Source organism: Orcinus orca, chromosome 14 (assembly GCF_937001465.1).
Source record: "Orcinus orca chromosome 14, mOrcOrc1.1, whole genome shotgun sequence".
NCBI classification, from domain to species: domain Eukaryota; kingdom Metazoa; phylum Chordata; class Mammalia; order Artiodactyla; family Delphinidae; genus Orcinus; species Orcinus orca.
The window spans coordinates 27,927,385-27,940,161 of record NC_064572.1 but is presented as its reverse complement, the minus strand read 5'-3'; the positions used below and the strand labels follow the sequence as shown (position 1 = coordinate 27,940,161).

The 12,777-nt window shown below is 50.1% G+C and overlaps 1 protein-coding gene across 5 annotated transcripts in view; it reads right to left on the bottom strand.

The window, feature by feature from the left end:
* The window catches only part of TSPAN15 (tetraspanin 15), a 79,228-nt gene that overhangs the window by 34,689 nt on the left and 31,762 nt on the right, over positions 1 to 12,777 (bottom strand). The window contains exon 1 of one of the 5 annotated variants that reach the window (XM_033407597.2): positions 5,536 to 5,753. The exons of the other annotated variants lie outside the window; for them this stretch is intronic. The gene's annotated coding sequence lies outside the window, so the exon portion shown is untranslated. Of the gene's footprint in view, positions 1 to 5,535; positions 5,754 to 12,777 lie in introns of those variants that run through there. 5 annotated transcript variants of the gene reach the window in all.

The following is a 12,777-nucleotide window of genomic DNA, read 5'->3' as shown; positions in this document are numbered from 1 at the left end:
CCTCTGCTGTTAAACGGGAATGATAACACCTGCCTAATGGTCACTCAAAGGACCTGGGGAGATGGGGAAACTCCTTTGTAAACTGTAAGGTGCTGTAACACATAATGAGAATCCCCATTCTTTCTTTAAAAGCCAGCAGATACAAAGACTGTTAAGTGCCTACACCTCACCAGGAGGTGCCACTATTTTTCTTTAAATTGACTGACTTTCGGGCTTCCCTGGTGGCGCAGTGGTTGAGAGTCCGCCTGCCGATGCAGGGGATACGGGTTCGTGCCCTGGTCTGGGAGGATCCCACATGCCACGGAGCGGCTGGGCCCATGGGCCCACTGAGCCTGCGTGTCCGGAGCCTGTGCTCCGCAACGGGAGAGGCCACAACAGTGAGAGGCCCACGTACCGCAAAAAAAAAAAAAAAAAATTGACTGACTTTTCTTACTAAAATAAATATGGTCTTGGCCTAACCTAATCAACATCTATGAAATCATAGATGTGAGGTATTAGTTATTTTCTGTAATACACATTACACCTAATGCACACGTATTACATTTTAAAATGTTCCCCCAGGAACCACCTAAAATCGTCTTGTGGACCCACCAGGACTAAGGAGATGGATGCTGTTCTGGCCCCACCCCCTTATTTTGCAGATGGGAATCTGAGGCCCAGAGAGAGGCAGTCACTCCCATAAGGTCACACAGTCCAGTGCTCTCTCCACTGCAAGCTGCCCTCCCTCATCGGGAAAAAAATGTTCTCACGCCCTGGCATATCCTCTCATAAAAGAAAAACAAAAAACCTGCTTCTGAAGGACGGTGATAGAGGCTCCATTTCTGACTTCCTGCAGCTTCAGAGAGCCTGCTGGGGACCTGGCCCAGGTGCCTTGTGCCACTTCAGGTCTGCTCCCGTCCTTCCCACAGAGTCTGACAGTCAGCCCACCTCCCTGGGGCCCTGGCCCCAGGAAGCTGGTCCCCACTCCAGGGCCCCTGCTCCTCTAGCAGCACCTCAGGGAGAACCAGAGGGCCCCCGGATGCCTGGGAAATGTTAGATGAGTGACTAAAGGACCGAACCAATGAACAAACAACCCATCCCCAAACAGCCCACCTCCCTTAAAAGCATCCTTCTCTTAAGGACAAACACCTGGGATAGGAAGGCATCGAGAAGTCTGCCAGAAGAGAGGGGTAAGGCTTTGCATTTATTTGCAAGTTCCCTAACCTCTCTGAGCCTCTCTTTACCTCAGTGTAGAATGGGGCAATAACCCTAAAACTGCCTCTGAGGGTTGCTGGAGGATTAAGGAGAGAATGTCTAGGAGACAACTCAGTCCAGCACACAGGAAGGGCTCATTAATTGTTAGCTTTAAAAAGACAAAGAGTCCAGTTATAAGGTAAATTAATGTTAGAGATGTAATGTACTATATGATAAATATAATTAACACTGCTGTATGTTACATATGAAAGTTCTTTTTTAAAATATTTATTTATATTTTTGGTTGCATCGGGTCTTAGTTGCAGCAGCCGGGCTCCTTAGTTGTGGCTCGAGGGCTGCTTAGTTGTGGTTCGCTGGCTCCTTAGTTGTGGCTCGAGGGCTCCTTAGTTGTGGCATGCGAATTCTTAGTTGCAGCATGCACATGGAATCTAGTTCCCCGACTGGGGATCAAACGCGAGCCCCTGCATTGGGAGTGCGGAGTCTCAACCACTGCACCACCAGGGAAGTCCCTGAGAGTTCTTAAGAGAGTAAATCCTAAGAGCTCTCATGACAAAGAAAACTTTTTATTTTCTACTTCTTTAATGTTATATCTGTATGAGATGATGGATGTTCACTAAACTTGTGATAATCATTTCATGATGTAAGTCAAATCACTATGCTGTACACCTTAAGTGTATACAGTGCTGTATGCCCATTATCTCAATAAAACTGAAAGAAAAAAATTAAAAAGACAAAAGAGGAGGAAGCAGAAGGCACAACCAGGCTAGACAGAGGGCAGCCAGGGGAGATTTTCTCACTGCAAAGGGGAACGTTTAATTCTAAGTGAGCTGAGCACCAGAGGAGACTGCAGTGGAGAACCAAGACACAAACAAACAGGGCTGCTCCTGTCTCAGGACTACGGGTCCCTGAATAATTCCTGTCCTCGCCTTCTTTCTGCTCTGATCCTGAGTCCACGCCCCCTTGAAGATGGAAAGAGTCAAGTGGCTGCTGCCACCCCTGTGGGGAGCCCAGAGCCCAAGTCTCCACTGCTGACTAAGGCTCCCCACCCACCGGAGCCTCCTGGGAGCCGCTAGCCCACCCCACTCCAATCACAGAACATCTGCAGCTGTCCTGAGCACACTGCTAGGACTCAGTGAGTGCCGGCTTCTCAAGGGACGGGGCTGGGTCATCTGTCCCCACCAACCCAGCACAGGGCCAGGCAAACAGTGCTCCCCGGTGGCACGCACAAGCGTTCCCGCTGCCTGAGTTCTTTCTGGCTCTGCAGAGAAGACCAGTCTGTGATAAGTCACACATCAGGCCTCTGTCCCCAGGTGCAGCAGCAGGCCCGTTTACAGTAGGGACACCAATAATCCCAGCTGGAGAGCATGCCACTGGGGTGAAATCACTGAGCAGTGCCCACTGTCCCCTCTGAACGATGGAGGTATTAGAACCAGAGGCACTTGCCGTGTGGCCTGGTCTCAGTTTCCGCCCCTCTGAGAGGAAGGCATTGCTACACCAGATGCCCTCCACTGCCCTTTGAAGTTCGCCCAACTGGAACCCCACCCAACTAACTGCCCCAAGTGATGGGTGATACGCCTGTTCAGAAAGGTTGTAAGGGAATCACAGATATTTTACAGCCCCACTTGGAAAGCGGTTTCAATTTAACTCTTTTCAGAATCAGGAAGTGCTTCCTGAGAGCTAACTTATATTCCCTTCTCATGCTTTGACCTCTTACTATCAGGCTTTCCTTGCAGAAACCAGTTGTAGAGCACAGCCTTTGAGCTGTGTGGGCAGACAGTTGCTGGGAAGGGGCGGGGCCTGTGTGGGGCAGGCCGCTTGGGGTGGGGCTGCAGGAGGGGCGGGGCCACCAGCAGGGGTGGGACTATGGGCCTTACCCTCTGCCAGCCCGGCTCCTCTCCCCATCCCCACCCCTTGTCCTCTGTCTTCAGCACCCGCAGAAAGGAAAGGGATATTCAGGGACCTGTTCAATTGGACCCCTCCCTAGCGAGGCAACCTGGTGAAGCGGAAAGGGCTTGCATTGGTTTTCTGGGTTGCTGCAACAAATGACCACAAACGGCTTAAAACATAAACGTATTCTCTCAAAATTCTGGAGGCCGGAAGTCTGAAACCAAGGTGCCGCTGGGCCATGCTTCTTCCAGAGGCTCCTCGCCTCGTCCAGCTTCTGGTGGCTCCAGGCATTCCTTGGTTCGTCTGCCTTTGCATTCACACGGCTCTCCCCTAGGTGTGTTTGTGTCTTCTCTTCTGTCTCAAAGCTCCCTCTGCCTTTCTCTTACAAGAATACTTGTCATTCAATTTAAGGCAGCTCAGGCGATCCAGGATGATTTCATCTCAAGATTCTGAACGTAATTATATCTGCAAAGATGCTTTTTCCAAATAAGGCCACATTCACAGGTTCTGGGACATGAACACATCTTTTTGTGGGGTGGGGGGGCACCATCCAACCCACTACAGAGCTCACTGGTCAGAGTCAGAAGTCAAGTCCCTATCCTTCCACGAACTGGCCACTAGCTCATCACTGTGACCCCACGCAAGTTCATCACACCTACCTGGAACTCTGCTTCCCCACCACCTGCTGTACCTCCCCTACAGAGTCAGAACTGCAGGTCGCTGACACTCAATAGATCACAACCAGCTTTCCAACATGATGCCTACACATCAGCAGTTCTCAAACTGGAGACATAATTTCGGGGGGGCGGAAATTATCACAGCTCACCCCCTAAGTGTGTGAATCCCTGACTCAAGAAACTCAAGTCTGGTTCTATAGAAACTTCTTCAAATTACAAAGTTAACTACAGAGACGTGTTGCCTTTAGAGCATATTAAAGGATGCTATAAAGATAACCAAAAGGAAAACAAAATTCTAGAACCATGGACACCCCCCAACCTAGATACATCTGGGTCCCCGGAAGAAGCCCAGCCTCCCGCACGGTCACCCCCATCCCCAGGCTGGTGGTCTCCACACACCTCCGTCAGCCTAGACTAGCCCTGTCAATGCCCCACCCAACACCCCCGCTCCTCCACCCCTGGCTAGCGCACCCTCCCCTTCCAGGACGGCTCCCTCACGGTGAGCCTCTCCCAAATGTGCACAGTGACTTCCCAGCCCACGGACACTGTCCAGATTGGCAGCGAGGTTGGGAAAAGGTTCAGCAGGGCAGTCAGGATTCAGGTAGAGAGAAAGTCAGCTTGGAAACCGGGCCACTCCCATCAGAATTCCCTCACAGACACCACCATGAGCTGCAGTTTCTACTCCAGCTGCACGTTAGAATCACCCGGGGAAATTTAAAACTTATAGGTGCCTGGGCCCCACCCTAGACCCATGCAGTCAGCTCTGAAGATGGGGCTTGGACACATGCCCTTGTGAAATCCTCAAGATGGGAGGCCTCAGAGGCCCAAGGCCCAGAAGGTCCTGTCTTTTGACCTCAGGAAGTGACCCAGTCTCCGAATTCGGTGCCAGCCTCGGAAGCCAGCACCCCACTCCACTCCAGCCGGGCGACTTGGCCTCGATCTGTGACGGGGCGGGCTGGGGGCTGCACCCATCTCTGGGCCCAGTGCCCAGCCCACAGAGGGTGCACGGGAACTGACCGCCTGACCCCGAGCACCTCTGCAGCCCCCCACACTGCACCCAGCACAGCCCGTCCTCTGGTAGGGACGGGAAACAGCACAAGGAGCCTTGTGACTTGTCCAAGGCCACACGCTGCATCCCGGGAGGGGATCTCTAGCAGGAAGGGGGAGGGCTCTGAGAATGACCAGGCCAAGGCTGTTTTCCTTCTACCCTCTGGGCAAATATTTACTTCCCTGCAGGCCAAGATGCAAACGCCTCCACTGCTGAGAAAGTCTACTCTGGAAAGAATTAAACAAAACACAACAAGCACCACTTTCACAGTGAAACAGCTCCGGTCTCAGGGATGGATGCAAATGGTGGGTTGTGCCAGTCACGTCCCCCTCTCTAGGCCTCAGTCTCCGCAGCTGTGAAAGGGGAAAGTGCCCAGCTCACAGGGTTGTTCTGAGGACCCAGAGAAGTGAAGCGATGTATGGTGATGCAAGCGCAAAGCGGAGGCTCCTCCCACCCTCCAGCCCTTCTCACCAACACACAGCGAGCTGCCACCGGGCTCGTGCCCAGCGATGCTTCTCCCGGCATCCGCGCTGATGCTTACCGCACAAGACGCCCGGCTAAGAGCCCTGGAGGCATCGCCCCATCCAAGCCTGGCCCCCTGTGAGGTACAAGGGTTACCCCATTTCCACAGACAGGGAAACTGAGGCACAGAGAGTTGTCTGTGACTTGTCACGTAGCCAATCAGACCTGCTCCTCACCCATCAACCAAGAAGTGCTCGTTCTCCTAACTTGCTGCGTGGTAGAGCTGCGCCTCCAGGACTGGTCCCCTCAAAGGGCGTTTCTGGGGGCTTCCCTGGTGGCACAGTGGTTGGGAGTCCACCTGCCGATGCAGGGTACACGGGTTCGTGCCCCGGTCTGGGAAGATCCCACATGCCGCGGAGCAGCTAGGCCCGTGAGCCATGGCCGCTGAGCCTGCGCGTCCGGAGCCTGTGCTCCGCAACAGGAGAGGCCACAACAGTGAGAGGTCCGTGAACCGCAAAAAAAAAAAAAAAAAAAAAAAAAAAGGGCGTTTCTGACCTCAACATCCAGGCCCAACAAATATCCCATTCTGCAGTGACCCCCCTCCTCTCCCAAAGCTCATCTCCACTCCTCTCAGCCTGGCATCCATGCCCTTCAAGCCCGGCTGCCACCTCCTGGAAGTCCTCCCCAGGGCTCCTCTGCAGTCACGGCCAGGCAGCCCTGCAGGAAACCACATGCTGCCTCCAACTGGCTGCTGCCGCCTGATTTCACCTTCCAGCTCCCTCGTGGGCTGACCTCCTAGTCTTCTCTGTCTCCCCTCCCACAGGCCCAGGTGGGAAGGCCCAGCCTGGAGCTGAACAGTACACCTGTGTGACATTCCCTGGCAAGGGCAGACCCTGCCCCTGGGCTCCCCCATCCCTCCTTCTCCAGGTGCTCTCAAAGCATTGAGGATACTTCTAGTTTGGCCTCCCTAGACCCACGTGCCCATGATGTGGCACAGAGCCTCGCTGGTACACCACTAAAGCCTAGGAACGAAAGGGTGGGAAGAACTCAGGCCCCAGAAGAGGCTGAATGTGCTCCCAAGGGGGCAGACTTCTCCGCCCAAGGGCAAGGCCACAGCCATCTGCTCTAAGCAGGCAGAGAATCCCCAGCAGAAAGCAGCTTCCTCTGATAAGACAAATTCCAGAACTTCTCATCACATCTTACGTCTCAGCTCCCCCTGAGCTCTGGAAGGCTCCCCAGATAAGTCTCCATCCCCTCCCAGGGACACCGGGCCTATAGTGTGCTGGGTGCTTCCACATCTCTCATCTTGCAGGGTCCTCCCCACAGCCCTCCAGGGTATCCGCAGATGAAGCGTCCAGGAGAATCAGAGAATTGGTCCTTCACCCAGCGTCACAGCAGAACCAGCACTTGATCCATGTCTCCAAATGGCACTGCCATCAGGTCCTGACAATTAAACCTCCCCTCTGGGCCACTTAGACCCCAGACTCCTCATATGACCAGAGTCTCTCCACCCACAATTTGGCCCTTAGGCTTCCTCATCTGCTGCAGCCGTACTTGCCTACCTCGGGCCTGTGCACTTACTGCTCCCTCCGTCTGAGATGCTCTCTACAGGCCTTTTTTGTGGCTGGGTCCTTCTCAGACTTTGACCTCCTCATAAAGGCCTTCTTTGACCACCCCATTTAAAGTAGGAACTCCCATCTCTTCCCACTTCCTCCCTAATTTCCTCCTTAGCACCTATCACAGCTATGTTTATTTACTGGTTTGTCTGACTAACCTGTCTCATTCATAGTTGTTTCCTGGTAACTATCACAATGCCTGGTATACACAGTAGGCATTAAATAACTATTTTGTTGACTGAATAAGCAAACGGTCCCCACCCTGGAGGGAATGGCAGATCAAGACTGGAATCTCCTGCCTTCCAGAAGATGTCGATTCCAGCCCACTCACATCCAGAGGTGCTCTCTGGGAAAGGTTTATCTTCTCAATCTCCTGTGTCCGGGCTTACCCAGAAGACATCATTCCCCTGTATATGCAGCCAACTGGTATGGAAATTGCATTATCAGTCCCTAATCTGGTTGACTCTAAGCCCCACCCCAGGTTGGCATTGTGACTCACGGAGAGAGAGGAGGCACCGGGCAGGGGAAAGGAGAAGGGCAGGTAGTTACTCCTGCTCAGGAACGAACAACCAAAGGTAGCGAGGTCCCAACCCACCTCTACAACTTAAAGCAACCCCTCTCTTACAGGAGGGGGCAGGTTCATGCACAGAAGCCTCGACTAAGCACAAAGAAACTTTCTCGGGGCCTTACTTGCTCATATGGAAAATGAGTTCATTACAAGGTTCTCCAAATCCCTTCCGGGACTGTCTTCCTGATTCTCTGGATTTTAAAGGTCCCATGGCCAAGCTGGGGGAAGGGAGGACCTCTCTGGGCCTGAGGCCTGAGCCCAGCGCCAAGTCATCTCTGACAGCCCATGAGGCATGGTAACCGCTTCTCCAGTATGAAGGCTGCCTCACTTTCTACTTGAGTTTCACTATTTTCTCTTTGAAATGCTTGCCTAGAACAAGAGGGAAATAGACCTGCCCGATCAATCAAACACAATAAAAAAAAGTTAAATATGTACATATATGTACAAGGAGATGTCCAAATGGGTAGTAACCCCAACAATGAGTTCTCTCTCAGTGGTAGAATCGAAGGTGACTTTTATTTTCATCTGTGTACCTACCTGAATTGCTTGGAATTCTTTTTAAACTATGTGCACATATTATTTTCACACAAACAAAGCTCTTTTCAAAACTTAGAAATTCCTGCTATGGACTTCCCTGGTGGTGTAGTGGTTAAGAATCCGCCTGCCAATGCAGGGGACAAAGGTCCGATCACTGGTCCGGGAAGATCCCACATGCCACGGAGCAACTAAGCCCGTGTGCCACAACTACTGAGCCTGTGCTCTGGAGCCCGTGAGCCCCAACTACTGAAGCCCATGCACCCTAGAGCCCGCGCGCCGCAACTACTGAGCCCACGTGCTGCTACTACTGAAGCCCGCGCACCTAGAGCCCATGCTCCGCAACAAGAGAAGCCACCGCAATGAGAAGCCCGCGCACCGCAACGAAGAGTAGCCTCTGCTCGCCACAACTAAAGAAAGCCCGCGCACAGCACCGAAGACCCAATGCAGACAAAAAAAAAAAGGAAATTCCTTCTGTGCTTAAGTGACAGGCCAGGTACTTGGCTCCTTCCAGAAATGCTGTCTTCCACCTATGCCTTGAACCCTGACATGTGGAGGGACTACCACGGGGTAGGGGCTGGGGGTACAATGGCTGGTAAAGGTCACAGTGACCCCATGAAGAAAGTGAAGTCAGGCAACCGGGTCCTGGTCTGGGTCTGTCACTAACTTGCTGTGGGGTCTCAGATACTTGCTTCCTCTCTCCAGGCCTCAGTTTTCTCCTCAGTAAAACAAAAAGGTCACACTAGGGCCCTTCTAATTCTCAGTGAGTACCAAGAAGAATAGAGAGGAAGGTTGGGAAAGAACGGCTAATCCTTAAGTAGCTGGTGTAGTGTTTATCATGTGCTAGGCATTGCTCTAAGCTCTTCCTATAATTAATCCATTTAATGGTCTCAGCAACTCTCAGGTAGGTTCTGGTGTCACCCACTTTACAGATAAGACAACTGAGGCAGATGGAAGTTAGTGCCTATGTCACTCAACCTATAAGTGTCAGAGTTGGGATTTGAACCCAGATAGCTTGGTACAGAGTCCACGCTCTTCATCATTAAACTTTAGGGAAAAATAAAGCATCACAGATCAAACTATGATAACGGGGCCCATCCTTGGAGAGGGCAAGAAGAGTTAATATTGCCTCTGGCATTTATAACCTTCATCACCTATCCACACCCACTTCCTTCTCAATCATCAACACCCCTCAGCCCTGACACCATTACCCAACTTTTCAGTTGGGTTTTCACCCTACCTCATTGTCAAGACAACAGGTGCTTGCCAGAGAGCCAGTGTCTCCACGACCAGTAAAGCCCACTTTGCAAATTCAAGGCGTCAGCAAACCTGACCACTGCTGGCTATACACCCAGTTCAGCCTCTGATCCAGGTACCCATATCTCCAATCCTTGCTTCCAAGATGCAGGTTGGGACTCAACTGCCCCAATGCAACAAGCTTTCCCTGAGGACCTACTGTGTGCCCGGCTCCAAGACCAGCATTTGGAAGAGGATACGAATGAGCTACACCCCTGACCTCCAGGAGCCCACAGTCCAGTGAGGAAAAACAGTCATGTAAACGGATCTCTAGGATACCCTGTGGTTGGTGCTATAATTAGAGATGTGTCCCCAGTGGGCTAAGGGCACATGTGTCAGAGTGATTCACCCATGTGGTGGGAAGAGGAGCCTCCAAGAGCCTCTGGGTGAGCTCCTTTCTCACTGAACTGGGAATGAGGAGACGTGGGGGCTAGTGCCAGCTCTGCTCAGTGACCTTGAGACACACCCCCTCTGAGCCCCGAGGTCACCCTCTAAAAATGAGAGGGCCCCCAAGTGTGGGACAAGAGGTCACTGTAAGGGGTTCAAGGTCATGTTCATATTGACTCATAGACTGAGAAGTTTTCATTGTTCATTTTCCTTCTGATCTTTCCAATCTCATCAAGGAGCAAATCTCAGCTTCGGTGTCAGTTTGTCTTTACGCCTCTCAAACACTTGCCAAACTGCTTGTGAACAACCAGGGCAAGCCTCAGGTTTGCAGCCTACAGCACCCACAGTATCTAGCTAGGATTAAATAACTTGTTTTATCTTCCCTGCACTATATTTACTGTCATATTTACCTACTATATTTTTTAACATCTTTATTGGAGTATAACTGCTTTACAAAGTTTTGTTAGTTTCTGCTGTATAACAAAGTGAATCAGCTATATGTATATATATATCCTCATATCTCCTCCCTCTTGCGTCTCCCTCCCACCCTCCCTATCCCACCCCTCTAGGTGGTCACAAAGCACCGAGCTGATCTCCCTGTGCTATGTGGCTGTTTCCCACTAGCTATCTATTTTATATTTGGCAGTGTATATATGTCCATGCCACTCTCTCACTTCGTCCCAGCTTAACCTTCCACCTCCCCGTGTCCTCAAGTCCATTCTCTACGTCTGCATCTTTATTCCTGTCCTGCCCCTAGGTTCGTCATAACAATTTTTCTTTTTTTTTTTAGATTCCATATATATGTGTTAGCATATGGTATTTGTTTTTCTCTTTCTGACTTACTTCACTCTGTATGACAGACTCTAGGTCCATCCACCTCACTACAAATAACTCACTTTCGTTTCTTTTTATGGCTGAGTAATATTCCATTGTATATATGTGCCACATCTTCTTTATCCATTCATCTGTAGGTGGACATTTAGGTTGCTTCCATGTCCTGGCTATTGTAAATAGTGCTGCAATGAACATTGTGGTACATGACTCTTTCTGAATTATGGTTTTCTCAGGGTATATGTCCAGTAGTGGGATTGCTGGGTCATATGGTAGTTCTAGTTTCAGTTTTTTAAGGAACCTCCATACTGTTCTCCATAGTGGCTGTATCAGTCTACATTCCCACCAACAGTGCAGGAGGGTTCCCTTTTCTCCATACCCTCTCCAGCATTTATTGTTTATAGATTTGTTTTTAAGTTTGTTTGTTTATTTATTTATTTATGCCTGTGTTGGGTCTTCATTACTTCACGCAGGCTTTCTCTAGTTGTGGCGAGCAGGGGCTACTCTTTGTTGCGGTGCCCAGGGTTCTCACTGCGGTGGCTTCTCTTGTTGCGGAGCATGGGCTCTAGGCGCACGGGCTTCGGTAGTTGCGGCGCGTGGGCTCAGGAGTTGTGGCTCGCGGGCTCTAGAGCACAGGCTCAGTAATTGTGGTGCACAGGCTTACTCGCTCCACAGCATGTGGGATCTTCCCGGACCAGGGCTCGAACCTGTGTCCCCTAAATTAGCAGGCGGATTCTTAACCACTGTGCCACCAGGGAAGTCCCTGTTTGTAGATTTTTTGATGATGGCCATTCTGACTGGTGTTAGGTGATACCTCATTGTAGTTTTGATCTGCATTTCTACCTGCTATTTTTGATGAGGAATATTGGTTCCCCAATGGCAGTGGTGATATAAAGCCTCCTTTTAAAAATAAACTTAAGTTTAAAAAGTGAATCAGCTTAAAGTAATATAATATTACATGTAAACAATATTATAATAGTTACAGCCTCTACGTATGGCTATTTGAACAACATCTATCAAAATTTTTAATGCACATACAAAAACAGGTGAAGCTGTTCTGTGCTATTAGACATCCCAATAGTGATTACTACTGGCGAGAAGGGGTAGCGACTGGCAGTGGACACAATGGGAGTTGCTGGCTTCTTCTGTCCATTCTGCTGGTTGACCTGGGGGCTGAGTATACAGTGGTGTTCACTTTGTAAAAATTAATCAAGTTGTACACACTTATTATGAGTGTATTCTTGTATGTATATTATATATTCATATACCCTTTAACCCAGCAATTCCACTTTTAGAAATTACCCTGAAGACATACACACATATGTGCAAAATGACACGTTCGAAGACGCTCACTGCGGCACTGTCTGCAGTAAGGAAAGATTGGAAACAACCTTAGTTCCCCAGCTGGAGACTGATTAAGTATATTTTGGCCTAGCCTACAGTGAATTCTATGCAGCCATCAAACAGAAGGAGGCAGCCCCTAGCAAAGCTCCAAATTTCACACAGATTTAAATTTAAGTGAAAAGGTAAGGGCAGAGCTGTGTAGTGTGCTACTTTATGCAGGGGGAACAAAAAGGAATATATAACATATGCACATGTTTGTGCCTAGGACATCCTGTGCCTAGGATTGCATCTCAGAAAAGAATCATAAGAAACTCATAACAGAGGCCTCCTCTGGACAGGGCAGGCCAGGAGAGAGGGATAGGAGGAAGGCTTATCACTGATGACGATTCTTCTATACTTTTAAATGTTGTACAGTCTCCTTGCATTTCCTATTTGATAGTAAGTTTTAAAGCAAAAAGCCCTATAGAAGGTGCATGGCTATGGTAAAACGTATGGCTCCTTAAATACTGAGATGGAAGTGTTGGCACTTTGGGCTTATAAAGCTAGTAACCCTTGGCCCTGCTCCTCCTCCCAAGGGACGGAGACGATAGGCTCTCCTGTAATGGCTTCCAATTAACAGCAAACCCAGTCTAGGACAAATTACTTAAACTGGGCCTCCACCCTGCAGTCAAATTCTGGCACCTGGAGTTGCCCTGGCAGGTGGCTGAGCTCTTGGCATGCCTAGGGAGACTTTTAAGCACAAATACCTGCAGGGATAGGAAGTTAACGATTTGGTAAGGCAATCTCAGGTGGCTGGAAAGGAAAGATTCTGAGTTCTGAGTCCCACCCTGCTCCAAGAGAGACAAAGCAAAGGTCACAGAGTGCTCTTTTCTCAGGGCTGCAGGGGACAGTGACAGGACAGGCCTTGAAAATTCGAGTTCCGTTTTAACTGTG